The following is a 26,002-nucleotide window of genomic DNA, read 5'->3' on the forward strand; positions in this document are numbered from 1 at the left end:
TAATAAGGGAAATAAGTCATAAGTGATGCGAGTAGTCCATAGGCCCCCTAACAGTAGGTACACTGTAGCACAAAGTATAAATCAAGAAATAATGGAGGCTTGTAAGAAAGGAACAGCAATAATCATGGGTGATTTTAATTTTCATATTGAGTGGAAAAATCAAATTGGCAAAGCTAGCCTTGAAGAAGAATTTATAGAGTGTATTCGGGATTGTTTCTTAGAATAATATGTCATGGAACCAACCAGGACACAGACTATTTTAGGTCTACGTAATGAGTCTGGATAAATTAATGATATAGAAAATGATCCTTTTGGGAAGAGTGATCATCGTATGGTAGAATTTCAAATTCAGTTTGAGGCTGAGAAACTAGGTCTTCGCTTGTGTCCTGAACTTAAATAAAGGTAATTACAAAGGTATGAAGGCAGAGTTGGCTAAAGTAGACTGGGGAAATAGAATAAAGGGTAAGACAGAAGATGAGCAGTGACAAACATTTAAGGAGATATTTCATAACTCTCAGCAATTATATATTCCAGTGAGAAGGAAAGATTCTAAGAGATGGATGAACGATCCATGGCTAACTAAGGAAGTAAAGGATGGCATCAAGTTGAAAACAAAGGTATAATGTTGCGAAGAATAATGGAAGGCCAGAGGATTAGGAAATTTTAAGAAGCCAGCAAAGGACGACTAAAAAATAATAAAGAGAGCGAAGATAGTTTGTGAGAGTAAACTAGCAAGAAATATAAAAACAGACAGTAAGAACTTCAACAAGTATATAAAAAGGAAGTGAGTAGCTAAAGTAAATGTTGGTCCCTTAGAGGATGAGACTGGGGAATTAAAGTATCCCAAATATAGATAATCAAGTGACAATTGGGAGGCGGAAAGTTAAAACAATACTATCACTAGAGAAAAAGCAAACAAATGGGACTAACGGTGGACTAAAGTCCCCTGAACCAGGTGGCCTGCATCCTAGGGTCTTAAAAGAAGTGGTTGCAGAGATAGTGGATGCATTGGTTGTAATCAACCAAAGTTGCTGGATTCTGGAGAAGTCCCAGCAGATTGGAAAACCACAAATGTAACACCCCTATTTAAGAAAAGAGGGAGACAGAAAGCAGGAAACTATAGACCAGTTAGCCAAATGGCTGTCATTGGTAAAATGCTGGAGTCCATTATTAATGAAGTAGTAGGATATTTAGAAAATCATAATGAGGTCAAGCAGAGTCAGCATGGTGTGATGAAAGGGAAATCATATTTGACAAATTTGCTGGAGTTCTTTGAGGATGTAACGAGCAGAGTGAATAAAGGGGAACCAGTAGATGTTGTGAATTTGGATTTCCAGAAGGCATTCGATAAGGTGCTACATAAAGGTAACTGCACAGGATAAGAGCTCACGGGGTTAGGGGTAATATATTGGCATAGATAGAGGATTCTCTAACTAATAGAAAACAGAAAGTCGGGATAAATGGGTAATTTTCCAGTTGGCAAACTGTAATTAGTGGAGTGCCACAGGGATCAGTGCTGGGGCCTCAACTATTTACAATCTATATTAATGACTTGGATGAAGGGACCAAGTGTAATGTAGCCAAATTTGCTGATGATACAAAGATATGTGGAAAGCAAGTTGTGAAGAGGATGCAAACAATCTACAAAGGGATATAGATAGACTAAGTGAATGGGCAAAAGTTTGGCAGATGGCATATAATATGGGAAACTGTGAGATTATCCACTTTGGTAGGAAAAATAAATAAGCAAATTATTATTTAAATGGGGAGAGCTTACAAAATACTGAGGTACAGAGGGACCTGGGGGTCCTTGTACATGAAACACAAAAAGTTAGCAGGTAGAGCAAGTGTGAGATCTCTTAATTTCCAATGAAATACGAACTCCGATTGTAGTTTTAACTTTTTAATTTTGGCAGAGAGCAACAAGCGGCTGGCTGATTGCCAGTTCCTTTGTCTTACTGAAACCACATGGTCAAAATGGCTGTATTTATAACGGGTTCAATTTACAGAAAAGAACTCGTTGGCTCAATTAATAGCCTTATTGGCTCAATTAATAGCCTTTTAACGTTTTAATTGGCTCGCTACCCAAGGTCCGAAAATGTCAAGTTGATTAATGACTTAATGCAATATGGCCTGTGTTTTTTCATAGCCTGTTGAAATGCAGCCTGGCTGCAGAGCTTGAATTCTCTATCAATCCCCCCTTTGATTCTTTCACCAACTGAATCATGAAACTTCAGGTATCACTGGTTAAACATTCTACAAAATAATTTCATACATGTTAATAGAGTTTCCTTCTAAAATTTGTTGATGTGTTTCGCCACATGTCCGGACTAGTAGCTTCCACACAAATTTACACCAACCCGAGTTCCATCGTGGCCACAATGGATGTCTGGTTTTAGTAGGTTAATTAACCTTATTCAAATTTAATCCAAATCAATATCTTAATTCAACAAGTAAACAGCCTTCCCTTAAGCATAACATACCGCTGTGCCACATACAGATGGTCTGCTGGGACCTGCAAGGTGTCTCACCTGTGGGACAGCTGCTACAGCCGCCTGGTCGCAACAACATTGAATCAACATAAACAAACAATATAAAAATAAAATGTATTTACATGTAATTCCCTTGCTACCCTACTATCTCCCTTTGGTGCAGAGGGTCGGCTAGTAAGAAGTAGGCCTATGCCTAGAATACCTAAATTTATACATTTTCTCAAAAAGTAATTGTCCTTATTAGATTTCAGCTTCAGTTATGGGTGCTCGTTTAACGTGTGAAGCGTGGATCCAGGCTTTCTTTCCTTGGACTTTAACAGCTGCCTGGGTGGTCAATAACACTTGATAAGGTCCCTCCCACTTGGCACCCAAAGGTTCTTTATGCAACTTTTTCACATACACCCAGACTCCCGGGATGATGTCGTGTCCTCCTTCAGGTGGATTACCCCAAGCTGCCGATACCTGTCAGGAAACAGAACGAATAGCATTGGTTAAGTTCTGACAGTATGATAACAAAGTGTCACTCATTAAGTGAACATCAGTTTTCCGTAAATCGATAGTTCCTGGCAGCGACTTGGGTCTTCCTGTTATAATTTCAAATGGGTTTAGACCTGTAGTTCTGTTCGGAGTTGCCCTAATGCTACATAGCACCATTGGTAGTGCCTGGGGCCATGGTGTTCCTTCTTGGTGATATTTGGCAAGCCGTTGTTTCAGAGTTCGATTCATTCGTTCTACTTGTCCTGATGATTGTGGATGATAAGGACAGTGTAAATCCCACGTAATGTTCCGTAACCTACAGACTTCTTGGCAGACAGCACCTGTGAAATGTGTTCCCTGATCTGAGTCAATGCTACTCGGGACTCCCCATCGTGGAATGTAATCCTTACACAAGACCTTTGCAGTGTGATTGGCTGTGGCTCTTTAAGTTGGGACAGCTTCTACCCATCTATAGAATCTGTCGACCATGAAAAGAATGTTAGTGTATCCTTGGCATGAAGGAAGAGATATATAATCAACCTGCAGATGCTGGAATGGTCCGACAGGGGCAGGGGGCCTCAGTTGGGGCATTACCATGATGGGTCCAGAATTATTTTTCTGGCAGACCACACAGCGGTCTGTTACCAGCTGGGCATGTTCTTTAAATCCCCGACCCCACCAGCTTTTCTGGAACCGTGCCGTCATCTGTTGTGAGGCCAAGTGTCCGCACGAGTGGATCTGTTGTGCTAAAAAAGGCATAAGCGCTTGTGGCGTGACTGGCTTGTCGGTAACTCTTTGTCTCCAGACACCATCTTCGCATAGCTTAATTCCTGCCTCAATCCATGTCCATTTTTCCTCTCAGGAGCACTCGCCTTGCATTGTTTGAAGGTCTCGTGTCAGAGTCCTGACTGCTTTCAATCTGCACATCTGTGTTGGTTCTTCTGGAGGAACGCCCTGTGAGGCGGCATCTTTAGCTGCCTGGTCGGCTAGGGCATTTCCCTGTGCTTCTGTGGTATTTTCCTTGGTATGGGCCTTACACTTCAGGATGGACACTTCCTGAGGTAATTGTATGGCCTCCAGTAAGTCTCGGACTTCTTTTCCATTTCGGATAGGTGTACCAGCAGCAGTAAGGAATCCTCTTTTCCGCCATAACATACCAAAGTCTTGAGCGACTCCAAAAGCATAACACGAATCTGTGTAGACATTAGCTGTCTGTCCTTCTGCTATTCGACATGCTTCTGACAGGGCCCAGAACTCGGCCTGTTGTTCTGACGTTCCTGAGGGTAAACATCCACTGCCACTACCTCATATAAGGTTGTAACTGCCCATCCTGCTTTTCTGATACCATTGTCAACAAAGGAGGAACCATCTGTAAACAGGATGAGGTCTGCGTTGTGCAGAGGCTCCTCTGCTGCTAAGGCTGCTTCTTCTGTTTCTTTTAAAATCTCCACGCAGTCATGCTCTTCACATTCGCCCCCCTCTTGCTCCCTCGATTCTGACATCGGGAGCATAGTTACGGGATTAACTGGGCTGGCCCGGACGATATGGATATTAGGAGCTTCTAAAACTGCTGTCCAGCGAGTCCATCTTGCTGCCGTCACCTGAGACATGCATAGACAGCAAAGCGTGTACGGTGTGGGGACACTTGACAATCAACTTTTGGTCGAGGACTAAACCCGCAGTGATCATTACCGCTCGACATGTAGCTTCCATGGCCCTTAGGCAACTTCCCCATCCGAGGGCTACTGCATCTAGTTTTGCCGAATATTAGCCAATAGGCCTTTGCCGATCCCCATGTTCTTGTGTCAGTATAGCTGTCATATATCCTTCTTTCTCATGGGCAAACAGGGTAAATGGCTTACCACTGTAGGGAATTCCCAGAGCCGGTGCCGAACACAAAGCCTTTTTCAAACTCAGGAAGGCCTCTTGCTGTTCTTTAGTGAGGGTGATGGCTTCTTTAGAGGCACGTTTCCCATTTAAAATATAATTTAGTGGCTGAGCAAGGTGTGTGAAGGAGTCAATCCAATTTCTGTTAAAGTTACACAATCCCAAAAAAGACCTTAGTTCCTGAATAGTGGTGGGTTTTTTAGCAGCCCGAATGGCTGCAGTTCTATCCTGGGTAAGTTCTCTCTTTCCTTGTGAAATCTTTTGTCCCAGGTATACAACCTCTTCTTGGGATATTTGTGCTTTGTCGATGCTGGCTTTATGTCCTTTCAGTCGAAGGTGATCCAGCAAAGCTCATAAATCTTGTTCATGCTGTTCTTCCGTGTTTGAAGCTAGCAAGATATTGTCGACATATTGGATGACTGTGGATGACAGGGGAGGTAATTCTCTCAAATGGCTTTGTAAAGCCATGTGGTATACCGTAGGGCTGTTGTGGAAACCCTGTGGTAACCGGGTCCAAGTATACTGTTGTCTTTGGACAGTGAAAGCAAACCACTGTCGAACCTCCGGTGCCAGAGGCACCGACCAAAATCCGTTGGCCATATCTTTAACCAAGAAATATTTATGTTCCGGTTTGAGGGCATTAAAAATGGTGGAGGCATCTGCGACCAAAGGAGCTTTTTGATCAATACACTGGTTAGCTTTCCTATAATCAACAGTCAAACGCCAAGTCTCATTAGATTTCTGTACCGGCCACACGGGGCTATTGGAGGAGCTATGCATTTTAATAAGCACCCCTTGTTTCTCCAATTGTTGAATAACCGGTAAGATTCCCGCGATGGCAGTTGGACTGATGGGATACTGTTTAGTACATGGAGGCTTGGTCCCTGTAAATGACGCAGGCTCCATCTGGAGTAGGCCACAATCGTTCTTATCTTTAGCCCATATCAGGTGTTCCTTCAATTTTTCTTTCTTATAAGTTCTAATTGACCATGTCACCTGACCATCCTCGAAATGCAACGATGAATCTACTTGGATTAGAACGTCCATTCCCAAAAGGGGTTGACCTACTGGGCCTATCCAGACCGGCGTGGTTAGTTCATGTGGACCCAGCCCTATAAGTACCGGTGTTGTCCTTTTAATTTCCATTTTATGGCCCCCAACTCCATAGGCTGTACATGCCCTACCATCCAACGGCAAAAAGTCTCCATATTGTAGGGGTAAGCATGTTAATTCCGCTCCTGTGTCCAAAAGACAGTCCACATCCTTATCGCCCACCCTCACAGTTATATATAGCCCATCTCCCCTTTGTTGTATTAGTGCGAGGAGGGGGGCCAGGGTGGGCTCTAATCGTTTTTTGCTATCCCAAGTAACTCCTTCTGTTGTTGTATTGTCAGTCGCTTAAATGCTTCTATGAGGTCGTTATCTTGTGACAAGCCTGGCTTGTTGGCTGAATTGTATCCCTGGCTGCGTCCTCTTCCCCAGCCACGACCTTTCTGTTTTGCCCTGCACGTCTTGGCCCAGTGACCTTCTTTCCCACAATAATGACATTTTCCGGGTAATTTTCCTAATGACTGTTTATCGGAATCCTGGGATTTCCATCCCATAGCCTGTACAGCTCGGACTTTAGCTCCCATATCCTGATCTAATTGGTTACATCGATCCACCAATGCTGCAAAGGTAGTTCCTCTACCTTCCCAGTCCGGTAACACTACCTTAAGCATTTTGAACAGTTCTGGCTTTAGACCTGCCATGAAAGCTGCTTTCAGGGGTCCAAACACTTCTTCATCCATTTCCTCATCCGTATTATTCATACCCGAATGTTCTAGCCTCATGCATCTAAACCGCTCGTCATACTCCATGACCTCCTCTGTTCCTTTCTGTTGGCAGGCTGCAATTTTTCCCCAGTCTGTCTTAGCTGGACTGAAGGCTTGCAGCCAGTGTTTAATCGCCTCCCATCCTGAGTCTAATTCTTGCTCATTCTGCCCCAAAGCTTCATCTACCTTGTCGTGCAATTTTCTTCCCTGTGTTTTTGGCACCATTATGGTCAAAATTTGCATGCCGTTCCAGGGATGAAGTTGATATATATTTCTTAAGCGGTCCAATTGGTCCCACGTTTTTACTCCCCCTTTCTTTGGATTGGGCAATTCCTTGGACCATTTATCAATTTTCTCTGGGTCTGCCGGAGCATGAATTAAGTATTCTTCGTACACCCTTCTCTTTGTTTTTTTGGTTCTGCCCTCATCCGCAGTCTCTTCTGATTTGACTACAACTCGTCTTTTTTAAATGGGGCAAAGCGCACCCCTAATTCTTCATCATCCTCCGACACTGTATTGTCGGAGGATTCAGAATCCGTATCTATTTCTCGGTCGTGTCTTCGGGTTTGCGCTTTTAATTTATCCAAACATGGGTATCCTGGGAATTGATCAATACATTTTCCTTTTCCTATTACTGTCTCTTGACCTAATGATTTTTTCCATTCTTTAATTTCACCTTTAAGATCTTTAACTTCCGCTTCCAGCTTTTCAAGTTCAAGCTTTTTCTGTTGCAGCTGTGCACAAACTGCTTGCAATTGATCCTTTGTACTGGTCAGTTCTCGATCATGTTGGGAACGCATTATAATTTCATTCTGGTTTCGAATCTGGCCCATAACCGCTAGGGACCATCTAGTTCACTCTTTATTTTTCATACAGGTCGTTTTTCCCCAGACCCTTTTAATCTCGTCCAAGGACCATTGTCCTTTGGAGGTTCTGTACTTTTGTTCGATCTTAATACAGGTTTTAAATAAGTTGAATTGTTGCTCTATGTATTCTTTCAACTGTTCGAGAATTAAATCTCGCGAAACTTCAGGTGGTGCCTGCTCACCTTTAACAGTTGTAGGCAATTCTTTGTTCTTATCTCCTGCTGCCATAATTTCTTTACTGGGGTCTCGAGTCGTAAGCTTTCCAGCCAATCAATAGGTCGGTGATTAATTAACTAACACACCGCTGAAGTTTAGATATCTATGGGACCTCGAGCCGACTACCAACCGGAGGGTTCACAAACCGGAGGCTTTCGGAATCGCGTAGAAGGAGAGGCGAATTTAGACTTTTGACCGAGGACTTTTCTTTAAAAAGAGGTTTCCTTACCTCAATATGTAGGTCCGATGTCCAAAATTCAGTTTCTTTCCTCAGCGATCCTGTTCGCAGTGCCAAAATTGTTAGATCTCTTAAGTTCCAATGAAATACGAACTCCGATTGTAGTTTTAACTTTTTAATCTTGGCAGAGAGCAACAAGCGGCTGGCTGATTGCCAGTTCCTTTGTCTTACTGAAACCACATGGTCAAAATGGCTGTATTTATACCGGGTTCAATTTACAGAAAAGAACTCGCCTTCTTTGACCTTATTGGCTCAATTAATAGTCTTTTAACGTTTTAATTGGCTCGCTACCCAAGGTCCGAAAATGTCAAGTTGATTGATGACTTAATGCAATGTGGCCTGTGTTTTTTTCACAGCCTGTCTAAATGCAGCCTGGCTGCAGAGCTTGAATTCTCTATCAGCAAGTAATTAGGAAGGCAAATGGAATGTTGGCCTTTATTGCAAGGGGAATGGAATATAAAAGCAGGGTGTTGGTGAGACCACACCTGGAGTACTGCGTACAGTTTTGGTCTCCTTGTTTAAAGAGGGATATGTAGTTGCATTGGAGGCAGTTCACAAGGTTGATTCCTGAGATGACGGGGTTATCTTATGAAGAAAGGTTGAGGAGGTTGGGCCTATACTCATTGAAGTTGAGAAGAATGAGAGATTAGCTTATTGAAACATAAGATTCTGAGGGGGCTTGACAGGGTAGTTGCAGAGAGGATGTTTCCCCTTGTGGGGGAATCTAGAACTAGGGGGCATAGTTTCAGAATAAAGGATCACCCATTTAAGATGAAAATGAGGAGGAATTTCTTCTCTCAGAGGGTCGTGAATCTTTGGAATTTTCTACCCGAGAGAGCTGTGGAAGCTGGATAATTGAATATATTTAAGGTGGAGATAGGCAGATATTTGAATGATAAGGGAGTCAAGGGTTATGGAGAACAGGCAGGGAAGTGGAGTTGAGGCCAAGATCAGATCAGCGATGATCTTATTAAATGGAGGAGCAGGCTCAATGGGCCAATTGGCCTACTCCTGCTCCGATTTCTTATGTTGTTATATTATATGTACTTGCATTTGCCTGCCCCATACAAACTAGGCACCCTCATACTGACCCCACAAACTCCAGTGGCATCAGCACTGGAGAGTACCGGTCGACATAATTCTAGCATATCTGCCGAGATTGGGGCTCATTGATTCTGGTGGCGATGAACTTTAGCACATAAACTTCTGATTGATTGTCAAGCACAACACTGGTCCTCCCAGTTTATCTCTCTCCCACCTAATCCACATTTTTCCCCGAATAAACTGCATGGACTTTCCATTTTGTTTCAACATAGAATTATAATTGTATCAGCTGAAGGAGAAAGAATTACTTATCCTATTTGTATATGCTCAGGATACATCAAATTTTCTTTAAATAGGACGGGAGAAGCATTGAAGATTAATTTATCATTCACTGAGGCAGTCAAAACCAATTAATCTATCAGCCAAACTGCATTTTGGCAAAAAGAGATGATGGGAGCGTAGCAGGGGAGATGCACTTATCAGCAATAGAATTCCATTAAAACAATAAATTGAGAGACAACTGAATTCTGATGAATGCATAACTAGTTTGCAAAAAATATATATACTTGGATTGAGACTATGTCTGTGTTAGGATTGCTGCTGAAGTTATGAATGAAAGTGGCCAATTTGGAATATTTGTACTTCGGCTTATTTAAACACTTGGGGGTGGAGTTTCCGCTGTTTTCCGCTAGTAATATGAACGCAATATGGACGGAACAGGTCAAACTACCGCAAGTGATTGGGGAATTTTAAACATACGCAAGTTCCAACCAAACTCACTTATATTTATGTTTTCTGCGATCGTTTACACTGCTTTAAGATTTAATTTGCCGATATCCGGCCCCACCCACAAAACTGACCCCATCGCCTAGGTCAAAATTGTGAAATTTGACCATGCCTTATATTAATTATTGTGCCAAAAATGGGAACACCAAATGTTGATCGCGAGTTGGAAGTGATTTAGTCATTGTGATTCTCTTTATGGGTTAAGTGTGCTTCATTTCGTCTCACAAGATGAGGCTAACTCTGCAGTAAGGATTTTGGGCTAAAATATCGGTTGCGTATTGCCCGTTGTTTGCGTTCTACGGGTGCAGAATTAGCTTGAAATTGGTGTCAAAGCAGCGCACGTAGACTCTGGTACAGGCTGCACCAGATGCAATTTTGGTGAGGGCATTAGCATCGGCGCCCGGAGCATGCACCAGATGTGTGCAGGGTACACAGATTGTGATATCAATCAGTGTGTAACGCTGATTTGATACCAGTTCTGCCATTTCCGACCTCAACGCTGGAGCTAGTGCCCTCTCTTAACCTTGCACAACTGAACATGTATTCAGCAGCAGGAAGTACCCCTATCACACATGCTATTTAAAAGGATGATCACCGAATCACAGGTTTGTTGCTGATTGGTTTCTACTAGCTGTTGCTGAGTTTGCAGAAGTGTTTGGTGTTTTCTACACGTTTTTAAAGTTGACTACAGTCTACAAGGAGTGATGTGGCACGTGCTCAAGGACTTGTGGTATTGACTTCAAGGGGTCTGCTCAGACCAATTTCTCCAAGACATGGGTGCAGTAGTTTATATCCCCCTTGGCATACAGCATGACAGGGAGAATGAGCAGAGGCAACACAGAGAAGGACAAGCTGCTAAAAGTGGGAGGAGGAGGATGGGGAGAAAGGCTCTCCGCAGGAGGCCATATCCACCCAGGATCTTCAGGGAGCAATTCTCCTTCCTCAACCTCAGCGAGGAACAGAGCATGCAACGTCTACATTTTACTAAGGAGCTGTTCACTGCTACAGGCAGACCTGCAGTCTTAGTCCAGGGTGAGGACGGCACTGCCAGTGACTATAATGGTGGCTGTGACCTTGAACTTCTTCACACTGGGCTCCTTCCAGGCTGAAGCAGGCTACATCTGTAACATCTCACAGTTCGTCATCCACTCCGATATAAGGAGGATAAGTTAGGCTCTGTATGCAGAGAGAAGCAAGCAGAGCTAATACAAGGCTTTGCCAGGATAGCAGGCTAACCCCATGGTGCAGGGTGCCGTTGGCTGCTCTTGCATCACTTTGCAGCCATTGCATCTCAATTCGGAGATGTACTGCAACCAGAAGGGATTCCACTCCCTTAATGCCCAGCTGGTGTGTGACCATAGTCAGAACAGTTAAAGCTTGGTATCCATGATGCTTTAATTCTGCGGCAGTCCACTGCACCAACCTCATTTGAGCCACCATGAGAAATCAGATGGAGGCTATTGGGTAACAAGGGCTAACTGATAACCACCTGGCTCATGACTCCACTTGGCAACCCATACATATGTGAGCAGCATGCATATAACGAAAGCCATGCTGCCACGTGAACTCTGATAGAGCATACCATTGGCATCCTTAAACAATGCTTCCGCTACGTGGGCCGCTCTGGAGGAGTCCTGCAGTACTCAGAGTGCATCTCAATATTCGGCGTGGTCTGCAGCATGCTCCACAACCTCGCCAGCATGAGGGGGCGGCCCTTGCAATGGAAACTCAGACATCAACCATCAGATGCTGCATCCTGGTTGGGTCCGTAAGAGTGCTAATGCAATTGGACATCACTTGCATGGTGGAAAGGTTGCGTTTCAAGCTCTGGGCAAAGCCCTGTTGGTGCCAGACCCTTCCATGTTCCTTGACATTACACACAGGCTTTCTGGCGGGCCTGCCAATGCACTAAGCATTTCATTGTGCAAACCCATCAGCTTTGTTCTGCAGGCCACCCCATCAAATTCCTCATCGGTGTCCTGTGCTGCAAAACTCATGCGCGACCTTGCCCTAGGGGGAGCTGGCACCTGTGTTACCCTTTCCCGCTGCCCCCTGGCTGCAGCCCATCATGTCCGGTGACTCACCACATGCAGATCTCACCTCTAAACTACCCTCTAAAGTGTGCCATTGGCCTTAATTTTGGCTGAGCCTATTTTTCGGCAAACTTACCAGGGTTGCTTATCTACGTTCCGCGTTGCACCAAAAAAAAATGTTGCCACGTTGGCCGCTGTCTGGCCTCTTCACTGCAGTCACGCAGCATCACCAGTCGAGTCGTGAGGTGGAGCCAGCGTTCTGCGCTGGAAAATGTGCCGGGACGTCTGCACATGCGCAATGGAGTCCGCTGGTGATGGCAGCGCATGAGCAGTAGCGCTGCGAGTCTGCAACAACAGTCCCAATTGACGTAGGTCTCTCTGTCAGTTTCAGAGCGTGGCAATGTTCTTCCTCCCTGTGTTGCTGGGCTCCTTTAGGTAAAATTCTCTGCATTTATTCTGCCTCCTTTGTTGGACTTGGGGCGGGCAGGAGAACTGATACTGCTCCTGCCTGCCGGTGATTTCGATCAGCTCCCCTGCCCGGCCCTAGTCCTGGACGAGTGGCCTCCAGACTGTACTCAAAGAAAACCCAAGGAAACCCTTTGAGCATGGCTCCTCACTGAGAGTGTGGGACTGCTGAGTTTACGCTATAGTTTTATAACAGAGTATCTTGGTGAATTTGTTTGTGCATTAAGATAAAGGCTGAGGAATGGAATATCTTTTTCCTTTATGGAACTGATTGCATTTACTACCGTCAGGTTGAACAAATGATTTTTGCAGTGTCGAGTTTCTATTTTTACGTAGCCTATCATTCGAGGCTGGCTGAATGAGATTGCAGAAATTAAGTTAATTAGAGGCAAAGTATAAGGGCTAGGGGCGGGCAGGAGAAGTGATAGTGCTCCTGCCTGCCGGTGATTTCTATCAGTTCTCCTGCCTGCCCCTAGTGCGGGCCGACTGGCCTCCCGGTGTGTTGTCCCACCCCTAGCCCATGCCAAGTGGCTTCCCGGTGCATTGTCCCACCCCTAGCCCATGCCAAGTGGCTTCCCGGTGCATTGTCCCACCCCTAGCCCAGGCCGAGTGGCCTCCCAGTGCGTTGTCCCGCCCCTAGCCCAGGCCGAGTGGCCTCCCCGTGCGTTGTCCCGCCCCTAGCCCAGGCCGAGTGGCCTCCCGGTGCATTGTCCCACCCCTAGCCCAGGCCGAGTGGCCTCCCACACCACCGCTGCCTTCCCGGGCCGAGTTTGAAGATAAAGGTAGGACTTCAATTTTTTATTTCTTATTGAATTGTTTGTACTTTTTGTTTGCAAACATTGCTAAGGGTAAGGCTTGGTTGGTTTAGGTGCAGGTCCTCTCCGCTTAAGCCCCTATCCCAGGCCGAATGGCCTCCGATGTCCTTACCTGCGCCGATTTCTTTATCTCTCCGCAAGAGTTTTCTCGAGTGGCCACATACGCTGGCCTAAGTATAAATGGAATAACTATTAGCTGGCCAAAGTTGCCTAAATGGCCAAAACTGGCGTAGGTGGCCGGTAACGCCCCCTTTTGAGAAAAAAAAGCTAACCTAAAAAAAACTTAACTAAGTGAGTTACGCAGGTGCAAATTGATTGGGGAAACTGGGGAATTTTAAGTTACGCCAGAAAAAGTAAGTTACGCCAAAAAAAAGGGAGCAACTCCTAGCCAAAATTGAGCCCATTATCAGAGCTCCTGGCTGAAAATATCAGATTGATTAATGGTATTTCTTCTTTATCATCACTGTCCTCTTCGTCTTGCACCACTGCCTGGCCAGGTTGGATTTCTTGGGTCTCTGAAATGAGAAAGGCACAAGGGTAGGGTTGTAATGAAGGGAGGTGGGGTGCTGTGGTGGTGGGGGTGGAAGGGGGAGGAAGAGGTACGTGCTTACGTCATCTGCAGCTTGTAAATCAGAAGAGATTGTGGGATGAGGGGAAAGCGGGATATGAGAAGGAGGATTATGTATGAGCATACTGTCATGTTCAATGGTTTCAGCCCAGCCGCTGCACAAGGCCTCAGTCATAGCCACTCCAATTGTGCTGAGAACCGTTTCCTCAATCAGGGTCAGGATATGGCGGCATGCCTGTCCCCCTCCAATAAGCTGCCATTGCCTCCAGTTCTGAGCCAACTTGTTCTGCAGTAGAGAGGGAAGTGTGTCAGTGAGACTGGTCCAATGTGTTTTGCTGATGCGGCTGTCATGGTTGAATAGCTGGCTGTGTGTGCAAGCTGTTAGATGTGGGAGTGAGGATTGCAGCAGTGTACGTGTGTGAGGCTGAAATGGAGAATATGAATATGAGGTATGTCTCGTGATTGATAGAGAATATTGGTTGGTGAGTAATGTGTGCGGGGTGAATTGAGCAGTGTATGAAGCTAATGGTGCAGTTTGTGGAATATGAAATTTTAAGATGCATTCACTGATCTTGACCATTCATGTGAGGTTATTGAACTTCTTCCGGCACTGCATCCAGGTCCTTGGGGCATCACTGTCGGCATTGACCTCCGTGGCTATCTGCTCCTAATGCCTTTGCAAGGTGGATACAAAAAGGATAGATATTTCCACTCATAGGGGAATCTAAAACTAGAGGGCATAGTCTCAGAATAAGGGGCAGCCCATTTAAAACTGAGATGAGGATGAATTTCTTCTGAGGGTTGTAAATCTGTGGAATTCTCAGCCCCAGAATGCTGTGGAGGCTGGGTTATTGAATATATTTAAGGCGGCAATGACAGATTTTTGAGCGATAAGGGAGTAAGGGGTTATGGGGAACGGGCAGGGAAGTGGAGCTGAGTCCATGATCTGATCAGCCATGATCTTATTAAATGGTGGATCAGGCTCGAGGGGTCAAATGGCCTATTCCTGCTCCTATTTCTTATGTTGTTATGTTATTATGTCTGTCTAGAGGGCCTCCTGACCCCCTGTGGAAACATGATCTCCCTTCTCATCTCCACCTCCTATATTAAGGCCTCCAGTGCTGTGTTTGAGAGCCTTAGAGTCCTTATTCTAGCCTGTTGTGCAATTCCTATATGTTTCCCAGATGAAACTCCCTTCTGAAATTACTTCCAGCACCTAGTGTCATCAAACTCCTCCCCTTTAAGAGTTGCAGGCTGGCTTTAAGAAGTGTAGGTTAGCTTTAATTGGTGCTAGTCTTGCACAAAGTTGCCACACTGCTGAGCAGGCAGACATTCAGCAGTGTGTTTAGCACTGGGCTGCACACCACCATCATTTAAATTAGCAGGCAGCATGACGTTGGCATGCTGCCTGCATTACTTTGACCGGGCATGGGTTAATCGTGATCCTTGCGTCTGTTTTCAGGTGTTAGCGAATTTTAGCCCAACAAATGAAAGGAATCAAGCATGTTGATCTTTTGTTTAATAAGGCTAACTGAGTACAGGCTCTCATGCGTTTAAAACAGTCCTACATTGCTAAATTATGTACCAGCATAATGCTTTACCTGTTACTTAGTTGGTTGACAGTGCTGTTCTGGTCTCATTCACTTCAATGGCTTTTTGGGGGGTTATCCACCCATGAAGAAAAGATTCGTTGTTAAGTTTATCCTGCATGGACTGTAAAGAATAGCACCACCATAAACACATGCAAACATGCACACGTACTCAATAGCTCAACTAACAATGCAAATTTACACCACCTTAACTGGTATGGATTAGTAAATTAAACCAATAATAGACATGACGCATTACACCTGACTTGGAGAGATTTTCCATTGTATTTGAAGGCACAAGAAAATCCATGCTCCTTTTTGAGTCATAAGATATTGGCAAGCATAGTTAAACCGATCAGTGCAACATATACACTGTTACATTTATTCAGAGTTTAGATTCGGAAAGGCATTGATGTGTGGAATTGATTTAAAGCTCTTGGGGCTGAAAATCTGTAGCTCCAGCATCCCGCGTAAGTTCTGGATGCGCCTGCAAGTGACCTCCAAAACCATGCCCGCAAAAATTGATGGGGTGAGGCAGGCGTTATTTAATATTAATAAAGTGGGCGGCTGGTTACACCATCACGGCATACCTTGGGCGTAAGCCGAAAATTGCAAAGTAGTGTGTCAGTTCTTTGTAAGGGTGCTGGAAAACGTGTAGCTTTCATAAATCGTCAAGGGTTCAGGTCAAAGTCCTAGGCCTGGATTTGCAAGGTGGACTGCACTTCAATGTACCAACCCACCAATGTCCTTCTATGCCAGGGATGCAGGAACACTGGTCTGTGAGTTCTTGGCCACTGTAATGTAATTGTTTCATGAGTTCTTTGCTTAAGAATTCATAGCAACACATTGCTATTAAGACCTAGTTGGTTTATCAACAAAGGTTTAACAATCACACTACATATTACAAAGGTTTAACAATCACACTACACACTCACAAGTGCCTGCCTCATTGTGGATGACCTAGACACAACTGACTGGGGTTTTATTGAGTCTTGCGAACATCATGTGACTGGCTAAGCCATTCACAATGTAACAGCTCTACCAACCTGTGAGCATACTCACAGATGCATACATTACAGTCACGGCCATGCCCCTTCCTACACCACTGCCGGGAAAGGCCAGGGCCTAAAGTATCTGGGTCCCAGCCTACTTTGCAGGCATTATCATGAGTTCTTGGTCACTGTAATGTATTTGTTTCATGAGTTCTTTGCTTAAGAATTCATAGCAACACATTGCTATTAAGAACTAGTTGGTTTATAACAAAGGTTTAACAATCACACTACATATTACCAGCTCATCCACTAGGCTCACAGCTGCCTGCCTCATCGTGGATGACCTAGACACAGGCATTATCATGAATTCCTGCTGGAGTTACAGCGGGATGCACCAGAATGATCATGGGTTTATTGGCCCCACCTTTGTCACGCCCAAATACAGTGTTCCCTTTTGCTGGAAGATGAATATCACAGTATGTCTGAAACATTTATCTTTCAACTAATATGTTGATATATATCTAGCATCCTTGCTCCACTTTCATTATATATTGGTCCCTGAGAGGCAAACATTTTGCATGTTATAATGAGATGTGAATGCCTTGTAACATAGCATAAAATGCAAAATGAATAAATTGGGAACGTTGATGGAAACAAAATGTAACTGAAAGCCTTGTAATGAGGATAGGCATAAATTTGAATAAAATATGCTTCATCAGATAAACTTAAAGATAGCAATGGCACTCATTTGTAGAGGGATAGAATTGCATCATAAGTTTGCCCCATTGCAATGGCAGATAGCGAGAAAGTCGCTGGTGCCACAGCATCCAGATATTTTCCTCTAAATTTAACTAATCTTAAAAAAAACGTACATGATTGTTGAATGAGAGGGTTTCAATTACAACCAGTAGTGGTGGAGAATGCATTTGATGTTACATAGAATCAGTTACATAGAGCCTGCAGCACAGCAACAGGCCATTCAGCCAAACAGGTCTATAGTGCTGTTTATGCTCCACACGAGCCTCCTTCCATCCCTCATCATTTAACCCCATCAGCATATCTTTCTATTCCTTTCTCCCTCATGTTTTTATCGAGCTGCCCCTTAAATGCATTGACTATTTCTTGCGGTAGCGAGTTCCACATTCTTAACACTCTTTGGGTAAAAAAAATTTCTCCCAAATTCCCTATTGGATTTATTGATCTCCCCCACAAGTAGAAACATCCTCTCTACATCTACCTTATCAAACCCATTCAAAATTTTAAAGACCTCTATTAGGTCATTCTATAGCCTTCTCTCTTCTAGTGAAAAGAGTCCTAGTTGTTCAGCCTCTCCTGAAAATATATTCTCTCACTTCTGGTATCATCCTCGTGAATCATTTTTGCATTATCTAGTGCGTTATCTTTATATCGTTGTCATAATATGGAGCCCAGAACTGTGCATAGTACTCTACATGTGGTTAAATCAACATTGTATACAAGCTTAACATAACTTTTCTGCTTTTCAATTCTATCCCTCTAGAAATGAACCCCAGGGCATGGTTTGCCTTTGTTAATGGCCTTATTAACTTGCATCGCTACATTTAGTGATTTGTGTATCTGTACTCTGCGATCCCTTTGCTGCTCTACCCCATTTAGACTGTTATTATTCAAGCAGTAGTTATCTTTCTCCTTATTTTTCCCAGCAAAATGTAACACCTCGCACTTTTTTACCTATATTGAAATTCATTTGCGAATTGCACACCCATTCTGCAAGTTTATTAATGCCTTGCGTATTTTTCTTCAGTCTTTCTCAGTATTAACTAGTCCATCCAATTTGGGGTCATTTGCAAATTTTGAAATTGTATTTCTGATTCCTGAGTCAAAATCATTTATGTAAATTGTGAACAACAGTGGTCCGAGCACTGATCCTTGTGGAACACCACTTCCCATCTTTTGTCAGTCTAAGTAGCTAACCTTAACCCCTACTGTTAGTTGTTCTGTTGCATGTCTTGCAGTCTATTGGAAAAGGAGGCTACATGATATGTCAGGTTATATAGTTCAAATTTTCCAAAGCACCCACATTCCGGTCTAATTAGCTTTTTGTGAAAATGAAGCCACACTAGTCACTGAAGCAAAAACATGTCAACAGGGAGGAATAGGTTAGTTATTTGGTTGAAGGAAAAGGCAATAAGGGATATAGGAATGGTGGCGGGGTGGGTCAGGAAATTAGGACTCTGGATCTCCCGCGCAGCCGACTCACCGACTTTTCAATGGGGAAAACCATTCATGCACGATATTTTGAATGGGCCTTGCAGCCCCTTAAAGGGACTATGCACCCCCCCAAAAAAATTAACGGGAACATTGATTAGGTCTACTATGTATGGGGAGGATAAACACTAATACTGATTGGTTGAGCTGAATGAATTGTTTCTGTGCTGCCATTTTAATGAGGCCCCACACTGCAGTTCCTAACCATGGATCAGGCATCCTGAGGGGGCTCGGCCTTTTAAACTAGGCTTTGAAGTGTTGTTTTCATTGGAGATCTATTTTTTCTTTGGATGCATTTTGTCATCCTTATTGCTGCATTTTGTTCCATGCATTAGTTGTTTTTTTTTTGCTGAGAACAGCTTAATTTTGCATTGGTAGCTGTTGGGCATTTAATTATCACTGTACAAAGTGCTGAGTATGAACATTCCCTTCTGCATTCTGAACATGCTGAATGCTTTGGATGATGAAGCAAAATGATGAGGGGCCACCAAATGCAGGTGCAATGTCATCCAAGGTGTTCAATCTGCACATCTCACTACCCCAGGATCTGTGTTTTTAGACATTTCTGCATACACCTGGTAGGGGCACTGATCAATTGGACTGCTCTGTCTTGGATGGCGTTGGCTTCTCATGTGTTGTTATTGCATCATTCTTCCATCACACTCCTCACCTGTGTCTTGCAGATAGGGAAAAGGCTTTGAAGGGTCACAGAGTACCCAGCCTCTGCCCTGCTCTTGTAGCCATGGTGTTAATATAGCTGGTCCAGTTATCATTCTGGTCACTGGTTACTCCCAAAGATGTTGATTGTATCTTGGTGATGGTGGTGCCATTGAAGATGGTTAGGCTTTTTCTTGTTGGAGATGGTCATTGCCTAGCACTTATGGTGCGAGAATATTTCCTGCCACTTGTCAGTCCAAGCCTGAATATTGTATAAATCCTGCTGTCGGAATTATGAATGGAACTGAGAACAGTGGAATTGTCAGCAAACAGTCTCACTCCTGACCTTGTGGCAGAGAGAAAGTTATTAATGAAGCAGCTAAAGATGGTTAGGCCAAGGATTCTGCCCTGTGGAACTGCTGCAACAATGTCTTGGAACTGTGATCATTGGCCTGCTCCAACCATGGCCATTTTCCACAGTATCAAGCATAACTCCAACCACTGAAGGGTTTTCCCTTTAACCGCCATTGACCTAATTGTGCCATGGCTCAATGATGCCGTACTCAGTTGAATGTTGCCTTAAAGTTGAGGGCATTTATTCTCACGTAAGTACTGCCGGCAAGGCCTCACAAATCTGTACTAAGAAGCCTAGCCATCAGTAGTTTGAGCTGTGCAGCACAGTTCAATATTCTCCAAATACAAGCTCTCGTGCAAGTAAACCCAGATTTTCACCCTAAATTGATATTGACTACACTGTGGCACAGATTTCATTTTTAAACAAGAACTGATATTAGCTGTCAATCAGAAGTGATATTGGGGCAGAAATCCCGGCCTCCTGGGTCCGTACAAAATTTCTACGGACCCGGGAAGGCATTGGAAAAGCTGCTTTTCAGCGCTCAATGATGGAGCTTGACAGATCGGGAGCGAGGGCATTTGCTTGGGCAAGATTGCGGGATTTTCGCATATCATGCCCAGCAAAATGTCCTCAAAATTCTTGCACCTGATTAGGCACATAGCCGAATTTTACAGGTGCAAATGTTTAAAAATACACAAAAACATTTTAAAATAAAGTTATAAAAACACATTTTCTTAAAAACCCTCTCTACGACCATAAGTTTATTTTAAAGCATAATTAAAAAAACTTTTTTTTTTAATCGGATAAATATTTATTAATAACTTTAATATAAATGAATCTTAAATATGTAGTGTATATTTTCTATTTGTTAATTAGTGTTTTGGTTGTTTGGGGGGGGGGGTTTCTCATTCATAATAATAGGAACTCCAACTTACGGAGTTCCCGTTACAGGCAACTCTCGATTATCCAGGTTGCTTGGGGATTGGGCTATGCCGGGTAAATGATTTTGCCATTCGAGCGATTAACATTATAAAGGTAAAACCTGATGCATTCCCGGGCCAAAAGGACTACGATGCCAGCAGCCCGATGCCTTCTCGGGCCGAAATTTTAAATCCGTTTACAATGGTTTTCCGTTGGATCCGTGTGCGGATAATCGAGAGTTGCCTGTATTATGAATCAGGAAATACTGTACCTTGAATGGCTGCCTGGAGCCATGTGACTCCAGCTCCAGCTTACGGACATCCCAAGAAGCACACGCTGCGACGCACAGGGAGTGAAGGCCTTAGGATCGGGATCTTTAGCTGGCGCAGCAGGAACAGGTAAGTGTGTATTCTTTTTCCTTTTTCTGGTCGTTTGCCCGCGGGAAGACCTCGACCGGGATTTCTAGGCCATTGTCTTACATAAAAAACCCTTGCTGTGACACAAAGCAAACTGATCAGAAAAGGAATGGGTCAAGAGCTGATTAGTAATACGTGCGGGTTTGCAAATAATACAAGACTTGTCTCACACAAGCATCAAATAGCTGATAGCAGTACTGTTTACGTCACACATGGCAAAAACTTAGCAAATAGGTGCAGGAGTAGGCCATTCAGCCCTTCCAGCCTGCACCACCATTCAATATGATCATGGCTGATCATGCAACTTCAGTACCCCATTCCTGCTTTCTCTCCATCCCCCTTGATCCCTTTAGCAGTAAGGGCCACATCTAACTCCCGTGTGAATATATCTAACAAACTGACCTCAACAGCTTTCTGTGGTAGAGAATTCCACAGGTTCACAATTCTCTGAGTGAAGAAGTTTCTCCTCAGCTCGGTCCTAAATGGCTTACCCCTTATCCTTAGACTGTGACCCCTGGTTCTGGACTTCCCCAACATCAGGAACATTCTTCCTGCATCTAACCTGTCCAATCCCGTCAGAATTTTATGTTTCTATGAGATCGCCTCTCATTCGTCTAAATTCCAGTGAATATAAGCCTAGTTGATCCAGTCTTTCTTCATATGTCAGTCCTGCCATCTTGGGAATCAGTCTGGTGAACCTTCGCTGCACTCCCTCAATAACCAGAATGTCCTTCCTCAGATTAGGAGATCAAAACTGTATACGATATTCAAGGTGTAGCCTCACCAAGGCCATGTACAACTGCAGTAAGACCTCCCTGCTCCTATACTCAAATCCTCTCGCTATGAACGGCAACATGCCATTTGCCTTCTTCACCGCCTGCTGAACCTGTATGCCAACTTTCAATGACTGATGTACCATGACACCCAGGTCTCGTTGCACCACCACTTTTCCGAATCTGTCACCATTCAGATAATATTCTGCCTTCCTATATTTTTGCCACCAAAGTGAATAACCTCACATTTATCTATATTATACTGCATTTGCCATGCATTTTCTCACTCACCTAACATGTCCAAATCATCCTGCAGCCTCTTAGCATCCTCCTCACAGCTCACACTGCCACCCAGCTTAGTGTCATCTGCAAACTTGGAGATATTACATTCAATTCCTTCGTCTAAATCATAAATGCATATTGTAAATAACGGGTCCCAGCACTGAACCTTGCGGTAGCCCACTAGTCACTACCTGCCATTCTGAAAAGGACCAGTTTATTCCTAATCTTTGCTTCCTGTCTGCCAACCAGTTCTCTATCCATGTCAATATATTAGCCCCAATACCATGTGCTTCAATTTTGCACACTAATCTCTTGTGTGGGACCTTGTCAAAAGTCTTTTGAAAGTCCAAATACAATACATCCACTGGTTCTCCCTTGTCCACTCTACTAGTTACATCCTCAAAAAATTCTAGAAGACTTGTCAAGCATGATTTCCCTTTCATAAATCCATGCTGACTTGGACCGATCCTGTCACTGCTTTCCAAATGCGTTGCAATTACATCTTTAATAATTGATTCCAACATTTTTCCCACTACCGATGTCAGGCTAACTGGTCTATAATTCCCTATTTTCTCTCCCCCTCCTTTTTGAAAAAGTAATGTTACATTAGCTACCCTCCAATCCATAGGAACTGATCCAGAGTCTATAGAATGTTGGAAAATGACCACCAATGCATCCACTATTTCTAGGGCCACTTCCTTAAGTACTTTGGGATGCAGACTGTCAGGCCCTGGGGATTTATTGGCCTTCAATCCCATCAATTTCTCTAACACAATTTCCTGACTAATAAGGATTTCCTTCCGTTCCTCCTTCTCACTCGATCCTCGGTCCACTAGTATTTCCGGAAGGTTATTTGTGTCTTCCTTAGTGAAGGCAGAACCAAAGGTTTTGTTCAATTGGTCTGCCATTTCTTTGTTCCCCATTATTAATTCACCTGATTATGACTGCAAGGAATCTACATTTGTCTTCACTAATCTCTTTCTCGTCACATATCTATAGAAGCTTTTGCAATCAATTTTTATGTTCCCTGCAAGCTTACTCTCATACTCTATTTTCTCCCTCCTAATTAAACCCTTTGTCCTCCTCTGCTAAATTTCTCTCAGTCCTCAGGTTTTACTGCTTTTTCTGGCCAATTTATATGCCTCTTCCTTGGATTTAACAATATCCCTAATTTCCCTTGTTAGCCACAGTTGAGCCACCTTCCCCATTTTATTTTTACACCAGACAGGGATGTACAATTGTTGAAGTTCTTCCATATGATCTTTAAATGTCTGCCATTGCCTATCCACCTTCAACCCTTTAAGTATCATTCGCCAGTCTATCCTAGCCAATTCATATCTCATACCATCGAAGTTACCTTTCTTTAAGTTCAGGACCCTAGTCTCTGAAATAATTGTGTCACTCTCCACCTTAATGAAGAATTATACCATATTATGGTCACTCTTCACCAAGGGGCCTCGCACAACAAGATTGCTAATTAATCCTTTCTCATTACACAAGATACAGTCTAGGATGGCCAGCTCTCAATTGGTTCCTCGACATATTGGTCTCGGAAACCATCCCTTATACACTCCAGGAAAAGGGTAATTAATCAAAATTAAGAAAACACAAGCTAAAATTAGCAGATGTTGCTAGAGATAAAAGATCACGACCCTCCACATCCTCGGGACCTGATCCCGGAGCTGGATTTTCATTGGGCTTGCACCTCTATTAGTGACCCAGAGGCGCATTAATGGGGCTGCAAATGATTTCCGCGCGTAGCCAACCCGCCTGAAAAGCCAGGCGGTCAGAGCTGTCCCGGTGGCGTTAAGGGAAAGAATGACTACACGAGGTAGGTGTGATTATTTATTTTGGTTTTATTTTTTCGATTTATCTTTGTGGGGTGAGCAAGTGGGAGTGTTTTTGTGGCGATATTTTTTTCCAGGGAAGCCTCTCTTCGGGCACTCCAATGCCGGCTCTTTAGCTTGGGAATTTCAGTTGCTCAACCAGCCTATTGCCCTAAGAGAGGTGTGGAATGACTCCCTTAGCGCTCCACTCCACATTTGGGGCCCAGCTGCTGAAATTTTTGGCTGCAGACGCAAACCATTTCCCCACACAAAATTTACCGCCCCGTTGCCATTATCACCCGAGAAAGCCTCCAACTGAAAATCCAACCCCTAGTGTTTACCTTTCTGAGGTATATGGGGGCCATCCAAAGATCATCAAACTTGTATGGGCCCGGCAAGTTTCAGTGCCACTGTGGCTGCACCTCCAGTGTGCATCTGCCCCATACAACTGGAAAATCTGATGCCAGTCCTACTTGGAGGTGGGTTGCCTCGGCCCCTCTCCTTCAGACTCCAGACCCATCTCCTCTGGCCTCCTGTGTACTGGGGGGGGGGGGGGGGCGGAGGGAGGAGTGGGGTGCAGTCAACAAAGGTTCAGACTGCATGCTTGGCCTAGACCTCTTCTGCAGGGGTCCACTGTTGCCCATCTGGAGGCAGGTAGCCTCAGCTTACATGACGTACTGTTTTGCGGTTCTACACTGGGTCTAGAATGAGCCTGGGAAGTGGGAATTCCTGATACAGATGGTTTCTGCTGTGGCTGCAACCCCCCCTCCCTTCACCTCACTTCGTGCCACTCCTCGGCAACATTTGCCTTATAAAGGGTGGGTGGAAGCTCTCAGTTGGGTCCCTGCCTCATTTACAACAGAAGCCTGGTGGAAACGTAAAGAGGTTTCAAGGCCTATATATTTACAAACTCAAATGACCTGAATGCAGTCTTTTGATTGGATGTGCTGGATTTAAACCATGCATTTCTCATTTCCGATTGATTGTAATTCCATTCAGTAGTACTTGTCTGCTTGATTGGAAAGCTCTTTTTCGGCCAGCACTGACACAGTGGGCCGAATGGCCTCCTTCAGTGTTGCAAATTTCTATGATTCCATGATTGATTGCGGATGCCTACAACTGCTGTTGGGACCCTTGAATATGTAAATGTGGGCCTAACTCCTGTTCAACGACCCCATTCCAAAATTGAGCAGCCCTGAAGGCAGCTGGTGCTAGGCCCGCTGCGTGGAGGATAACCACGCAGTCTATCCAGCGGTCCTTAAAGGGCCAAAAAAGGGAAACGTGTTCAAAAATATAATCAACTGAATGTACCAGGAGGCGCACTCCTGCTCCTCCCAGCTCCACAACAGTCCCAAAGAACATTGCAGGGCCCCGATTAGCCCCTCCCCAATTGCCTTCCCATCCCATTGCGGCCCAATTTTGATTGGGACTCGGGTCTGCCTGTTCCAGCACTGCAATTGTTCACAGCTCCTAGTTTACACTGGCAAGCTGGCACTATGTAATTTCGACACAAGTGGCTTCACACTAATAGGAAACATATTACACCACAACTTATCATATTTTTTCAGTGAGTTACAAATCAACAATCAACAGATTGACTACGGAAATAAAAAAGCTGCTGATAATTAAACACACCAATGTGTAGTCATGATATAAATTACTTAGAAAGGAAGTGAATCTGGGAATACACATCCTCCGAGAAGTTTTTGGGCTTTAGTTCAAAATGATTGCTACAACTTCAAGCAACACAATTACATAAATACATATTTATAAGAGAGCTTTATGTTTCACTGGAATATATACCCAGACTTTTAATACTATAGCATTAAAATGTATATTTAACTGCTTTTTCCTTTTAATCATTAGTAAATTCAGTTTTGAACTAAATTGACTTAATAAACAATATCTGTGGCATATGTGAAGTACCACTCATTTCCCATAACTCCCGGCTTTCAAACAGTGTTCCAAAGGCAGCTTGAAGTGGCTGTTATTTTATGAGGAATTAGTGTATTTTTAGCTTCTGAGAGAATATTTGACAAGTAATGCAATGCACTAAAAATGATAACACATTGATTGGATCTTGCTCAAGCGGGGAATCTCACAGCGGCCCTGTTAGACAGCCTTTTTCCTGCACCCTTCGGCTTGAAAAATGTTTGGTACGTACCTTGCTGGAAGTGCGAGCTGATAACAGCGTGGTGAGGGCAACGGGGTATCTTGGCCCTAATTAAATGGTGGGACCAACA

The sequence above is a fragment of the Pristiophorus japonicus genome, chromosome 2, assembly GCF_044704955.1.
Source record: "Pristiophorus japonicus isolate sPriJap1 chromosome 2, sPriJap1.hap1, whole genome shotgun sequence".
In the NCBI taxonomy this organism is placed as follows: Eukaryota; Metazoa; Chordata; class Chondrichthyes; family Pristiophoridae; genus Pristiophorus; species Pristiophorus japonicus.